The following is a 13532-nucleotide window of genomic DNA, read 5'->3' as shown; positions in this document are numbered from 1 at the left end:
TAAAGTTTTGTTTTAAAAAACATTCTTTTCTATATTTAAGAGTGGTAACTTGATGCAATTTGATAATTGTTTTTTAAATGCCATTAGTTGAGGGATAAATAGTGGCCAGGACTCCTGAAAAACTACCCTGTTCTTCTTTAAGAAATGTCATGATATCTTTTATTCCCACTTGAGAAGGCAGGTAGCGCCTGAGTTTAATATCTCAACTGAAAAATGTCACTCCAACTTTTCAGCACTCCCACAGTACTGAACACTGAAGCATCAGCATAGAAAATTGCTCAAGACCCTGGACTGGGACTAAAGCTAAAATTTTAAAAAAGCACAGAGAAGTACGAGTTCTTGTTTGATGAAGCTGATATGTGGAGAGAGGACTGACTACAAAAGACAACCCATAATGTAGCATAATGCAGTTTTGAGGAGTGTTGAAAGGTTTCTAAGTTTTGTTTGAGTACATTGGAATATGAGTTCAGAATTTCTTTGGGAAACTGAATGGAAGTTTTAGAGTTCAGAGAGAGTAGACTGCATATGATCTCTGAAATGAGTCAATTTGATGGGTTGAACTTTTCTTTGTTCAGTGTTTTCACATCAATTCATTATCACTCTAAAGGGCTGGGAAACAAATTGAAACCCTCCCTGATAGCAACAATAAAGAAAAATGCAACTGCTGGAAATCTATCTCTCTGTGTATCCATTGATTTGTCTACTCAACTACCTAACATTTACATGAATGACACTGTTAACCATCTCTCTCTTCAGGTGTTGTCCCTCTCTCTTTTAAATCTGTCATCATTCCCCATCTCCTCAAAAAAACAATCCTGACCCCATTGTTCTTGCAAACGACCATCCCATCTCCAACCTCCCTTTCCCCTCCAAAGTCCTTGAATGTGTTCTTGTCTTCCAGCTGCATGCCCATCATTCCCAGAACTCCATGTTTGAATCTCTCTAATTAGGTTTTCACTCCTGCTAAAGTACTGAAACAGCTCCTATCAAAGTCAAAAATAACATCTTATGTGCTGTGACAAAAGTAAACCATCCCTCTTCATACTTCTTGACCTGTTTGCAGCCTTTACCATGGTTGACTACACCATCCTCTTTCAATGCCTGTTGGTCAGCTGAGTGTGACTGTTCTCACCTGGTTCCATTCTTATCTATCTAATCATATCCAGGGTATCACTTGCAATGGCTTATCTTCCTGCTTCCACACTGTTATCTATGGTATTCCCCAAGGATCTGTCCTTGGCCCCTCCCATTTCGCATCTACATGTTGCCCCTTGGCGACATCATCTGAAAACACAGCGTTAGTTTTCACATGTATGCTGACAGCACCCAGCTCTACCTCACCACTACCTCTCCCAACTCCTCCACTCTTGTTAAATTATCAGACTGCTTTTCCGACATCCAGTTCTGGATGAGCAGAAATTTCCTCCAATTAAATATTGGGAAGACTGAAGCCATTGTTTTTAGTCCCTGCTCAAAACTCCATTCCCTGGCTACTGACTCCATCCTTTTCCCTGGCAACAGTCTGAGATTAACCACAAGAACACAAGGAATAGGTGCAGGAGTAGACCATATGGCCCATCGAGCCTGCACCACCATTTAAAACAATCATGGCTGAACTTAGGATTCAACTCCACTTTCCTGCCCACTCGCCATATCCCTTGATTCCCCAAGAGACCAAAAAACTGTCAATCTCAGGCTTAAATGTAAGCAACGATGGAGCATTCACAACCCTCTGGGATCGAGAATTCCAAAAATTCACAACCCTTTGAGTGTTGTAATTTCACCTCATCTCAGTCCTAAATGATCGGTCGCTTATTTTGAGACTGTGCCTGCATGTTTTAAATTCCCCAGCCAGCGGAAATAATCTCTCAGTGTCTACCCTATCCAGCCCCTTTAGAAATCACCTCTCATTCTTCTAAACTCCCAAGAATACAGGCCCAATTTATTTAGTCTCTCATTATAGGACAACCCCCTCATCCCACAGTCCAATCTTTTTTACCTACCCCACATGGACTGCAGTGGTTCAAGAAGGCAGCTCACCACCACCTTCTCAAAGGGCAATTAGGGATGGGCAATAAATGCTGGCCTGGCCAGTGACGCCCACATCCCTGAATGAATTTTAAAAAATCTAGTGAACCTTTGCTGCACTGCCTCCAATGCAAGTATATCCTTTCCTAAATGTGGAGATCAAAACTGCACACAGAATTGTACATGTGGTCTCACCAAAACCCTATAGCAATACTTCCTTATTCCTGTACTCCAATCCCCTTGCAATAAAGGCCAACATGCAATTTGCCTTCCTAATTGCTTGTTGCACCTACATGTTAACTTTCTGCATTCCTTGCACAAGCACACCCAAGTCTCTTTGAGCATCAACACTTACAAGTTGTACACCTTTTAAAAAGTATTTTGCTTTTCTATTCTTATGACCAAAGTGCCTAACTTCACACTTCCCTGCATTATACGCCATCTGCCATCTTGTTGCCTACTCACTTAACCTGTTTATATCTCTTTGAAGCCTCTCTATATCCTCCCCACAGCTTACCTTTCCACTTACCTTTGTATCATCAGCAATCTTAGATACATTACTATAAAATAAAAGCAAAATACTGCAGATGCTGGAAATCTGAAATAAAAACGAAAAGTGCTGGAAATACTCAGCAGGTCTGGCAGCATCTGTGGAGAGAGAAGCAGAGTTAACATTTCAGGTCAGTGACCTTTCATCAGAACTGGCAAAGGTTAGAAATGTAATAGGTTTTAAGCAAATAAAGCAAGGGTAGAGGAAAAGAGAACAAAAGGGAAGGTGTTGATAGGACAGAGGGTCAGAGAGATGAACTGACAAGGAGGTCATGGGGCAAAGGCAAATAGGGTGACAATCGTGCAGTGAAAGACAAAGCATTAGTGCAGAGAGGGTGTTAAATGACAGATTAATGAAAGCCCTAGCCAAAAGCACAAACAGGAAAAAAAAAGTGGGCTGGAAAATGGTAAAAAAAAAATGATGAAACAAACTGAAATAAAATAAAAATTAAAAATAAAAATAAAAAAGGGCCCGTCATACTCTGAAATTATTGAACTCAATGCTCGGTCCAGTAGACTGTAGCGTGCCTAATCGGTAAATGAGATGCTGTTCCTCGAGCTTGCGTTGATGTTCACTGGAAAACTGCAGCAAGCCCAGGACAGAGATGTGGGCACAAGAACAGGGGAGTGTGTTGAAATGACAAGTGAGAGGAAGCATGGGGTCATGTTTTCGAACCGAGTGAAGGTGTTCCGCAAAGCAAAGCAGTTACCTAATCTGCGTTTGGTCTCCCCAATGTAGAGGAGACCGCATACAGTATATTTAATTGAAGGAAGTACAAATAAATCATTGGTTCATCTGAAAGGAGTATTTGGGGCCTTGGATAGTGAGGAGAGAGGAGGTAAAAGGGCAGGTATTATAACTCCAGCAATTGCATGGGAAGTTGTCGTGGGAAGGGGACGAGGTGTTGGGGGTAACGGAGGAGCGGACCAGGGTGTTGCAGAGGAAATGCTGACAGGGGAGGGGAAGATGTGTTTGGTGGTGGTACCACGCTGGAGGTGGCGGAAATAGCGGAGGATGATCCTTTGGATGTGGAGGCTGGTTGAGTGGAAAGTGAGGACAAGGGGAACCCTGTCGTGGTTCTGGGAGTGAGGGGAAGGGGTGATGGCAGAAGTGCGGGAAATGGGCCGGACACAGTTGAGGGCCCTGTCAACCACGGTTTGGGTGGGGTTGGGGGGGGGATCCTCGGTTGACGAAAAAGGAGGACATATCAGAAGCGCTGTTGTGGAAGGTTGCATCATCAGAGCAGATGCGTCAGAGATGGAGAACCTGGGAGAATGGAATGGAGTCCTTACAGGAGGCAGGGTGTGAAGTAGTGTAGTCGAGGTAGCTGTGAGAATTGGTGGGCTTATAATGAATATTAGTAGACAGCCTATCCCCAGAGATGGAAACAGAGAAGTTGAGGAAGGGAAGGGAAGTGTCAGAGATGGACCATGTCAAGGTGAGAGAAGGGTGGAAATTGGAAGCAAAGTTGAGAAAGTTTTCCAGTTCAGCGCAGGAGCAGGAAACGGCACCGATACAGTCATCAATGTACTGGAAAAAGAGTTGGGGGAGGGGGCCTGAGCAGATACATTACTCTCTGTCTCCTCATCTAAGTCATTGATATAGATAGTAAATAGCTGAGGCCCCAGCACTGATCCTTGAGGCACTCCACTATTCACTGCCTGCCAACTTGAAAATGCCCCGTTTATGCCCACTCATGGCCTACAGATAGGAGGCAAATTCTCTATCCATGCTAATATATTACCCCCAACTGCATGAGCCCTTACCTTGCCAATTAACCTTTTGTGTGGCACCTTATCAAATGCCTTAATGCAGACGTGTTTGCCATGAATCACACTGGTTTCCACCAGCTCCCACAAACTGCAGCTGCAACGCATCACCTGCCCTGCCATCCTGATTAGTTATTTAAAACACAATTATTTGTTTATTTAATTAATTAATAGGAAATATTCACCAGCCAATCTATTAAGCTTAACTAGTATTAGTAAATCAAACCCTACAATTCATAAAATTACTGGAGTTTAGAAAGATAAACGATAAAACACCTCACCAACCAATCAGCTACCTGTTTTCCTGTGATATCACACGTTGATTTTTTTTTCCCCTCTCCTCAGAATGAGGTCTGTCCACTCTGGTGAACTGGACTGGCTTCGATAGGTCCTTTAAACTGTTCGCTGGTCCCTCTCTCTCTCTCTGCTGCCACTGTTTTGTACTGCCTGTTGGTCCTGCTTGCTCTCTCTGTGCTGCTGTTTCGAACTAGTTTGTTCGTAATCTTTGTGTCTCATTTGACCAAGAGATGAGCTTCCAACCACATATTCATGCCATCACCAAGACCACCTAATTCCACCTACATAACATCGCCAGAATTCACCCCTCTCAGCTCATCTTCTGCCTGTTTCATGCCTTTGTTACCTCTAGACGTGACTATTCCAACACACCCCTGGATGGTCTCCCACAATGTCGGTAAACTTAATGTCATCCAAAACACTGATGGCCATTTCTTAACTCGCACCAAGTCCTGTTCAACTATCACCCTGAGCTCACTGACCACATTAGATCCCGGTCAAGCAATGTCTTGATTTTAAGATTCTCACCCTTGTTTTCAAATCTCTCAATGTTCTCAACCCTCCCTCTCTCTGCAATCTCTTCCAGCCCCACAACCCTCCAAGATATTTGCTCTCATCTAATTCTGGCCTCTTGAACATCCCCGATTTTAATCACGCCACCATTCTTTTTTTTCATGGGATGTGGGTGCCGCTGACTAGGCCAGCATTTATTGCCCATCCCTAATTGCCCTTGAGAAGTGGTGAGCTGCTTACTTGAAACTCTGCAGTCCTCGGGGTGCAGCTACATCCACAGTGCTGTTCGGAAGGGAGTTCCAGGATTTTGACCCAGTGACAGTGAAGGAACGGCGATATAGTTCCAAGTCAGGATGGCATGCAGCTTGGAGGGGAACTTGCAGGTGTTGGTGTTCCCATGCATCTGCTGCCCTTATCCTGCAAGGAGGTAGAGGTCGCGGGTTTGGAAGATATTATCGACGGAGGCTTGCTGAGTTGCTGCAGTGCATCTTGTAGATGGTACACACTGCTGCCACTGTGCATCAGTGGTGAAGGGAGTGAATGTTGAAGGTGGTGGATGTGGTGCCAATCAAGCGGGCTGCTTTGTCCTGGATGGTGTCGAGCTTCTTGAATATTGTTGGAGCTGCACCCATCCAGGCAAGTGGAGAGTATTCCAGCACAGTCCTAACTTGTGCCTTCTAGATGGTGGACAGGCATTGGGGAGTCAGTTATTGGGTTACTCACTGCAGAATTCCTAGCCTGTGACCTACTCTTTTAGCCACAGTATTTATATGGCTACTCCAGTTCAGTTTCTGGTTAATGGTAACCTCCAGGATGTTGATATTGGGGGATTCAGCGATGGTGAGGCCGTTGACTGTCAAGGGGAGATGGTTAGATTTGCTCTTATTTGAGATAGTCATTCCCTGGCACTTGTGTGGCGCTAATATTGCTCATCAGCCCAAGCTTGGATGTTGTCCAGATCTTGCTGCATCGGGACACAGGCTGCTTAATTATCTGAGGAGTTGCGCATGGTGCTGAACATTGTGCAATCATCAGTGAACATCCCCAATCCGGACATCATTATGGAGGGAAAGTTATCGATGAAGCAGCTGAAGATGGTTGAGCCTAGGGCACTACCCTGAGGAACTCCTGCAGTGATGTACTGGGACTGAGATGATTGACTTCTAAAAACCACAACCATCTTCCTTTGTGCCAGGTATGACTCCAACCAAATGGGGAATTTTCCCCCTGATTCCCATTAATTCCAGTTCTGCTTGGGCTCCTTGTTGCAATACTCCGTCAAATGCTGCAAGCTGACGTCAAGGGCAGTCACTCTTACCTCATCTCTGGAGTTCAGCTCTTTTGTCCATGTTTGGACCAAGGCTGTAATGAGGTCAGGAGCTGAGCAGCCTGGTGCAACCCAAACTGAGCATCACTGAGCATGTTATTGGTGACCTGCCTTCAGTAACCTAGGCTCTAAGCTCTGGAATTCACCTTTCTACATCTCTCCACCTCTCTACCTTGCTTTTCTCCTTTAAGACAATCCTTAAAACCTACTTCTTTGGCCAAGATTTTGGTCATCTGACCCAATATGTGATTTGGTGTCATATTTTTTTTTATAATGCTCCTGTGAAGCACCTTGGGATGCTGTATTATGTTAAAGGCACTATATAAAAATAATTATAATATTGGAGGCAGCAGCAGCTGATAAATCAGAACAGGGGAAGAGCAAAGCTGATTGGAGGCAGCAGCGGCAGTGGCTGATAAATCAGAGCGGGCGAACAGCGCAAACCTTCCACAGTGTTTTCCGAAAGAGGAAAGGAGTGACGTTATAGGGCAGCATGTAGGTGATTGGTTGGTGAGTTTTAAGGAGTTTTTTTCTCTGTAAACGCAGGCATTGTTTTAAGTGCAGACCAGGAAACTATAAAGTAGTGTATTAAATTTACTAGTTAAACTAATTAATAACATTTTAATAAGGTAAATATAAGAGTATGTGAATTAATGTGTATTAGTACAGAGCAGGTCGAAGACAGTAATTAAAATTAATTGTTTAAACAAGGTACCAATGAAATTGTGAACGAGGGAATAGAGACTATTTAGGTCATCAATGGGCAGCTGAAACTTGTTGCTTGCAATTCCTGCACCATGTGACAACTTCAGGACAATTACTGTCTTGGGTGACCACATGTGCAGGAAGTATCTCCAGCTGCTTGAGCTCAAGCTCAGGACTTCTGAGCTTGAGGAGCAGCTGGAGTCACTACGGAGCATCAGGGAGGATGAGGGTTTCCTGGATTGTATATTTCAGGGGGTGGTCACCTCACAGGCAGTAAGAGTTCAGGATAGTACATGGGTGGCCAACCAGAAGAGTAAGTAGAGGCAGGAAGTGCAAGAGTCTTCAAACCAGTATTGAACACTGGAAACTGCTGGGAGTGACAACAGCTTGAAGGAGTGCAGTCCATACCATAGCACCAATGGGCAAGGGACTGCACAGTAGAGAACAGCAAAGAGTAGAAATGCAGTTTTTATAGGAGATTCCATAGTTAGGGGGACAGACAGGTGTTTCGTTACCTGTCATCTTGCGTCCTGCATGGCATGTATCCTCCCTGGTGCCAGGTAAAGGACATCATAGAGAGGGTGCAGAATATTCTGCAGGGGGAAGGGAGTGAGCCAGAAATTGTGGTACACGTCAATACCAATGACATAGGGAGGGCAGGTATTGAGGTTCCATGGTCAGACTTTCAGGGGGCAAGTTAAAAGGTAGGACCTCTAAAGTAGTAATGAAAGGTCACAGACCTAAAATGTTAACTTTGTTACTCTCTCCACAGATGCTGCTAGACCTGCTGAATATTTCCAGCATTTTCTGTTTTTATTCAGTATTTTGCTTTTATTTTAGTGTGTGGAGGAACATTTGGGTAAAAGTGATCATCATATCTTAGGGTTTAGATTAGTAATGGAGAAGAGCAAGGAACAATCTAAAGTAGAACTTCTAAATTGGAGAGGGCTAACTTCAATGGGATGAGAGGGGATCTAGCCGGGGTAAAATAGAACCTGAAACTAACAGGCAAAACTGTAACAGAACAATGGGTGATCTTTAAGGAGGACATGTTTCAGATACAGGATAGGTACATTCTAACAAAGGTGAAAGATAAGGGAACAAAAGCCAGGGCTCCTGGGATAACGAGGGAGATAGAGAATATGGTGTAACAAAAAAAAGTGTATGATGTCAGGTGAATTCTTCAGGTGAGAACCAGGCCAAATACAATAAGTTGAGAGGGGAACTGAAGAGGAAAATAAGACTGGCAAAGAGAGAAAATGAGAATAGAATGGCAGTTGACATAAAAGAGAACCCAAAATTCATCTAACGGCATGCAACTACTAATCAGATAGTAAGAGGTGGAGTGTGGCTGATTACAGACAAAGAAGGTGATATATGCTTAGAGGCACGAGGTAAGGTTAGAATACTTAAGGAGTTCTTTGTATCAAAATTTACTAAGAATGAGGATGCTGGCAAAATATCAGTAAAGGCAAAGATGGCTGAGATCATGGATGGGGTGAAAATTGATAGGAAGGATGTACTGGAAAGACAAAGAAACATAGAAACATAGAAAATAGGAGCAGGAGTAGGCCATTTGGCCCCTCGAGCCTGCACCGCCATTCAATGCGATCATGGCTGATCGTCCAAACTCAGTACCCTGTTCTCGCTTTCTCCCCATATCCCTTGATTCCTTTAGCCCCAAGAACCATATCTAACTCTTTCTTGAATATATTTAATGATTTGGCCTCAACTGCCTTCTGTGGTAGAGAATTCCACAGGTTCACCACTCTTTGGGTGAAGAAATCCCTCCTCATCTCAGACCTAAATGGCTTACCCCTTATCCTTAGATTGTGACCCCTCGTCCTGGACTCCCCAGTCATCGGGAACATCCTTCCTGCATCAAGTCTGTCCAGTCCTGTTAGAATTTTGTAGGTTTCTATGAGATCCCCTCTCATTCTTCTAAACTCTAGCGAATACAAGCCTAATCGACCCAATCTCTCTTCATACAATCGGTCCTGCCATCCCAGGAATTAGTCTGGTGAACCTTCGCTGCACTCCCTCCATGGCAAGAACATCCTTCCTCAGATAAGGAGACCAAAACTGCACACAATACTCCAGATGTGGTCTCACCACGGCCTTGTATAATTGCAGCAAGACATCCTTGCTCCTGTACTTGAATCTTCTCGCTATGAAGGCCAACATATCATTTGCCTTCTTAACTGCCTGCTGCACCTGCATGCTTACTTTCAGCGACTGGTGCACAAGGACACCCAGGTCTCACTGCACCTCCCCCTTTCCCAATCCATCGCCGTTCAGATAATAATCTGCCTTTCTGTTTTGCCACCAAAGTGGATAACCTCACATTTTTCCACATTATACTGCATCTGCCATTAGTTGCCCACTCATTCAACCTGTCCAAATCACACTGGAGCTTCTCTGCATCCTCCTCACAGTTCACACTCCCACCCAACTCTGTGGTCATCTGCAAACTTGGATATATTACATTTAATTCCCTCATCTATATCATTAATATATATTGTAAGTACCTGGGGTCCTATCACTGATCCCTGCGGTACCCCACTAGTCACTGGCTGCCACTTGGCAAAAGACCCTTTTATTCCTACTCTGTGTTTCCGGTCTTAAATGGGCTACCCCTTATTTTTAAACTATGTCCCCTAGTTCTAGTCTCTCCCACAAGGGGAAACATCCTTTCAGCATTCACCCTGTCAAATCCCCTCAGGATCTTATATGTTTCAATAAGATCACCTCTCATTCTTCTAAGCTCCAATGGATACTGACCCAACCTGTCCAACCTTTCTTAAAAAGATAACACCCCCATCCCAGGCATCAGTCGAGTGAACCTTCTCTGCACTGCCTCTAATGCATTTATATCCTTTCTCAAATAAGGAGACCAAAACTGTACACAGTACTCCAGATATGGTCTCACCAATACCCAAAACAACTGTAGCAAAACATTTTACATTCCATTCTTTTTGCAATAAGTAACGATATTCCATGTTCCTTCCTAGTCACTTGCTGTATATGCATATCAATCTTTTACGATTTATGTACCAGGATACCCAGATCCCTCTGTACCTCAGAGTTCCGCAATCTCTCTCCATTTAAATCATATGCTGCTTTACTATTCTTCCTGCCAAATCGGATAAGTTCACATTTTCCCACATTAAACACGATTTGCCAATTTTGTTCCCACTAACTTAACCTATCTATATTCCTTTGCAGACTCCTTATATCCTCTTCAAAACTTACTTTCTTACCTATTTTTGTGCCTTCAGCAAATTTAGCAACCATTTGGTCCCTTCATCCAAGTCATTGATATAAATTGTAAATAGATGAGGTCCCAGCATTGATCTCTGTCACACTCCACTAGTTACAGCTTCCCAACCTATTTATCCTGTTAGCCAACTGGTCCTTTATCTGTGCTAACATGTCACCCCTTATTTTGCTCAATAACCTTTTGATCTGGTAACTTGTCAAATGCCTTCTGGAAATCTAAGTATAGCACATCCACAGGTTCCCTTTTATTCACATTGTTACTTCATCAAAGAACTCCAATAAATTAGTCAAACATGATTTCCCTTTCATTAAAACCATGTTGACTCTGTCTGATTACACTGAGATTTTCTAAGTGTCCCACTATAACCTCTTTAATAAGAGATTCTAACATTTTCCCTATGGCAGATGTTAAGCTAATTGGCCTGTAGTTTCCTGCTTTCTGTCTTCCTCCTTTCTTGAATAGCAGAGTTACATTTGCCGTCTTCCAATCTGATGGGACCTTTCCAAAATCTAGGGAATTTTGGAAAATTACAACCAATGCATCTACCATCTCAGCAGCCACTTCTTTTAAGACCCTAGGATGAAGTCCATCAGGACCTGGGGACTTATCAGCTTTTAGTTCTAATAATTTTTTCAGTACCCTTTCCCTGGTGATTATAATTGTTTTATGTTCCTCCCTTTCACCTTCTGATTCACAAGTATTTCTGGGATGTTATTTGTATCCTCTACTGTGAAGACAAATGCAAAATATATGTTCAATTCCTCCGCCATCTCCTTATTTTCCATTATTAATTCCCCAGACTACTCTCTGGAGGACCAATGCTCACTTTACTTACTCTTTTCCTTTTTAAACACCTATAGAAAGGCTTACTATCTGTTTTTATATTTCTAGCTAGCTTTCTCTTGTACTCTAATTTCTCCCTCTTCAATAACCTTTCAGTCATTCTTTTCTGTTCTTTATCTTCTGCCCAATCTTCTGACCTACCACTCAACTTTGCGAATTATATGCTTCTTTTAATTTGATACTATCTTTAACTTCCTTAGTTAGCCACGGATTAGAGTCTTTCTTTCTCCCTTGAATGTATCTTGTCTGAGTATTCTGAAATATCTCCTTAAATGGCTGCCGCTGCATCTCTACTAACCTTCCTGACCTATACCCTACGTCATTTCAACAATTTCCAGTTTGCTGGGTCTAACCATCTCCTCTTCACGATGGATATCCATTCGCTCTATACCTCCATCCCCCACCAGGATGGTCTGAGGGCTCTCCGCTTCTTCCTTGTACAGAGGCCCAACCAGTCCCCATCCAGCACCATCCTCCTCTGCCTGGCTGAACTTGTTCTCACATGGAACAACTTCTCCTTCAACTCCACTCACTTCCTCCAAATAAAAGGTGTTGCATGGGTCCCAGTTTTGCCTGTCTTTTTGTGGGCTATGTTGAATATTCCTTGTTTCAGTCCTACTCAGGCCCCAACTCTTTTTCCGGTACATTGATGACTGTATCGGTGTTGTTTCCTGCTCACACCCCGGATTGGAAAACCTCATCAACTTTGCTTCCAATTTCCACCCTTATCTCACCTTCACATGGTCCATCTCCGACACCTCCCTTCCCTTCCCTTCCTTGACTTCTCTGTCTCCATCGCTGGGACAGGCTGTCAACCAATATTCATTATAAGCCCGCCGATTCCCACAGTTACCTTGACTACACTTCCTCACACCCTGCCCCATGTAAGAACTCCATTCCATTCTCCCAGTTTCACTCTCTCCAATGCATCTGTTCTGATGATGCAACCTTCCACAACAGTGCGTCTGATATGCTTTCCTTTTTCCTCAACCGAGGAATCCCCCCATTGTGGTTGACAGGGCCTCAATCGTGTCCGACCTATTTACTACACTTCTGTCCTCATCCCTTCCCCTCCCTCCCAGAACTGCAACAGGGTTCCCCTTGTCCTCACTTTCCACTCCATCAGCCGTCACATCCAAAGGATCATCTTCTGCCATTTGCGCCACCTCCAGAATGATGCCGCCACCAAACACATCTTCCCCTCTGCTCTCATCACCATTCCACAGGAATCGTTTGCTCCACAACACCCTGGTCCACTCCTTCATCACCCCCGACACCTCATTCCTTTCCCACAGCACTTTCGCATGCAATCGCAGAAGGTGTACTACCTGCCTTTTTACCTCCTGTCTCCTCACCATCTAGGACCCCAAACACTTCTTCCAGGTGAAGCAGTGATTTACTGGTACTTCTTTCAATTTAGTATACCGTTTTCGCTGCTCGCAATACAGTTGCCTCTACATTGGGAAGACCAAACGCAAAGTGAGTGACCGCTTTGCAGAACACCTCCGCTCAATCCACAAGCATGAGCCCAAGCTTCCAGTTGTTTGCCATTTCAATTCACCACCCTGCTCCCATGCCAACATTTCTGTCCTCGGCCTACTGCAGTGTTCCAGTGAACATCAATGCAAACTCCAGGAACAGCACCTCATCTTCCAATTAGACACTCTGCAGCCTTCTGTACTCAACAATGAGTTCAACAATTCCAGAGCATGGCTGCATTTTTTTTTTTATTTCATTTTATTTTTAACCGTGGACATGTTTTAAACATGTTTTTCAGGTTTTTGATTTTGGACAGAGCTGTTCATTATGCTGTCTCTCTCTGGACTAATGCTTTGTCTTTTAACATAACTATTAGCATTCCCTTTGCCTTTATTCCATGACACCTTTGTCATTTAATCTCTCCAGCCCTCTGCCCTATCACACACCTTCCCATTTGTTCTTCTTCCACCCTCCCCCTTTTCACTTGCTCAAAGCCTATTACACATTTGCCAGATGAAAGGGCATAGACCTGAAATGGTAACTCTGTTTCTCTCTCCACAGATGCTGCCAGACCTCTGAGTTTTTCCAGCACATTCTGCTGTTATCTCCCATTTCCAGCATCTACAGTATTTTGCTTTTATATAAGGCATGGTAGTGATTGATATTCAGATTGGAAGATGGTAGACAATGGTGTTCCCCAAGAGTTAGTGCAAGGACCACTGTTTTTTTTTGATACAGATA

Source organism: Heterodontus francisci, chromosome 5, assembly GCF_036365525.1.
Source record: "Heterodontus francisci isolate sHetFra1 chromosome 5, sHetFra1.hap1, whole genome shotgun sequence".
In the NCBI taxonomy this organism is placed as follows: domain Eukaryota; kingdom Metazoa; phylum Chordata; class Chondrichthyes; order Heterodontiformes; family Heterodontidae; genus Heterodontus; species Heterodontus francisci.
This window is presented reverse-complemented; position numbering follows the sequence as displayed.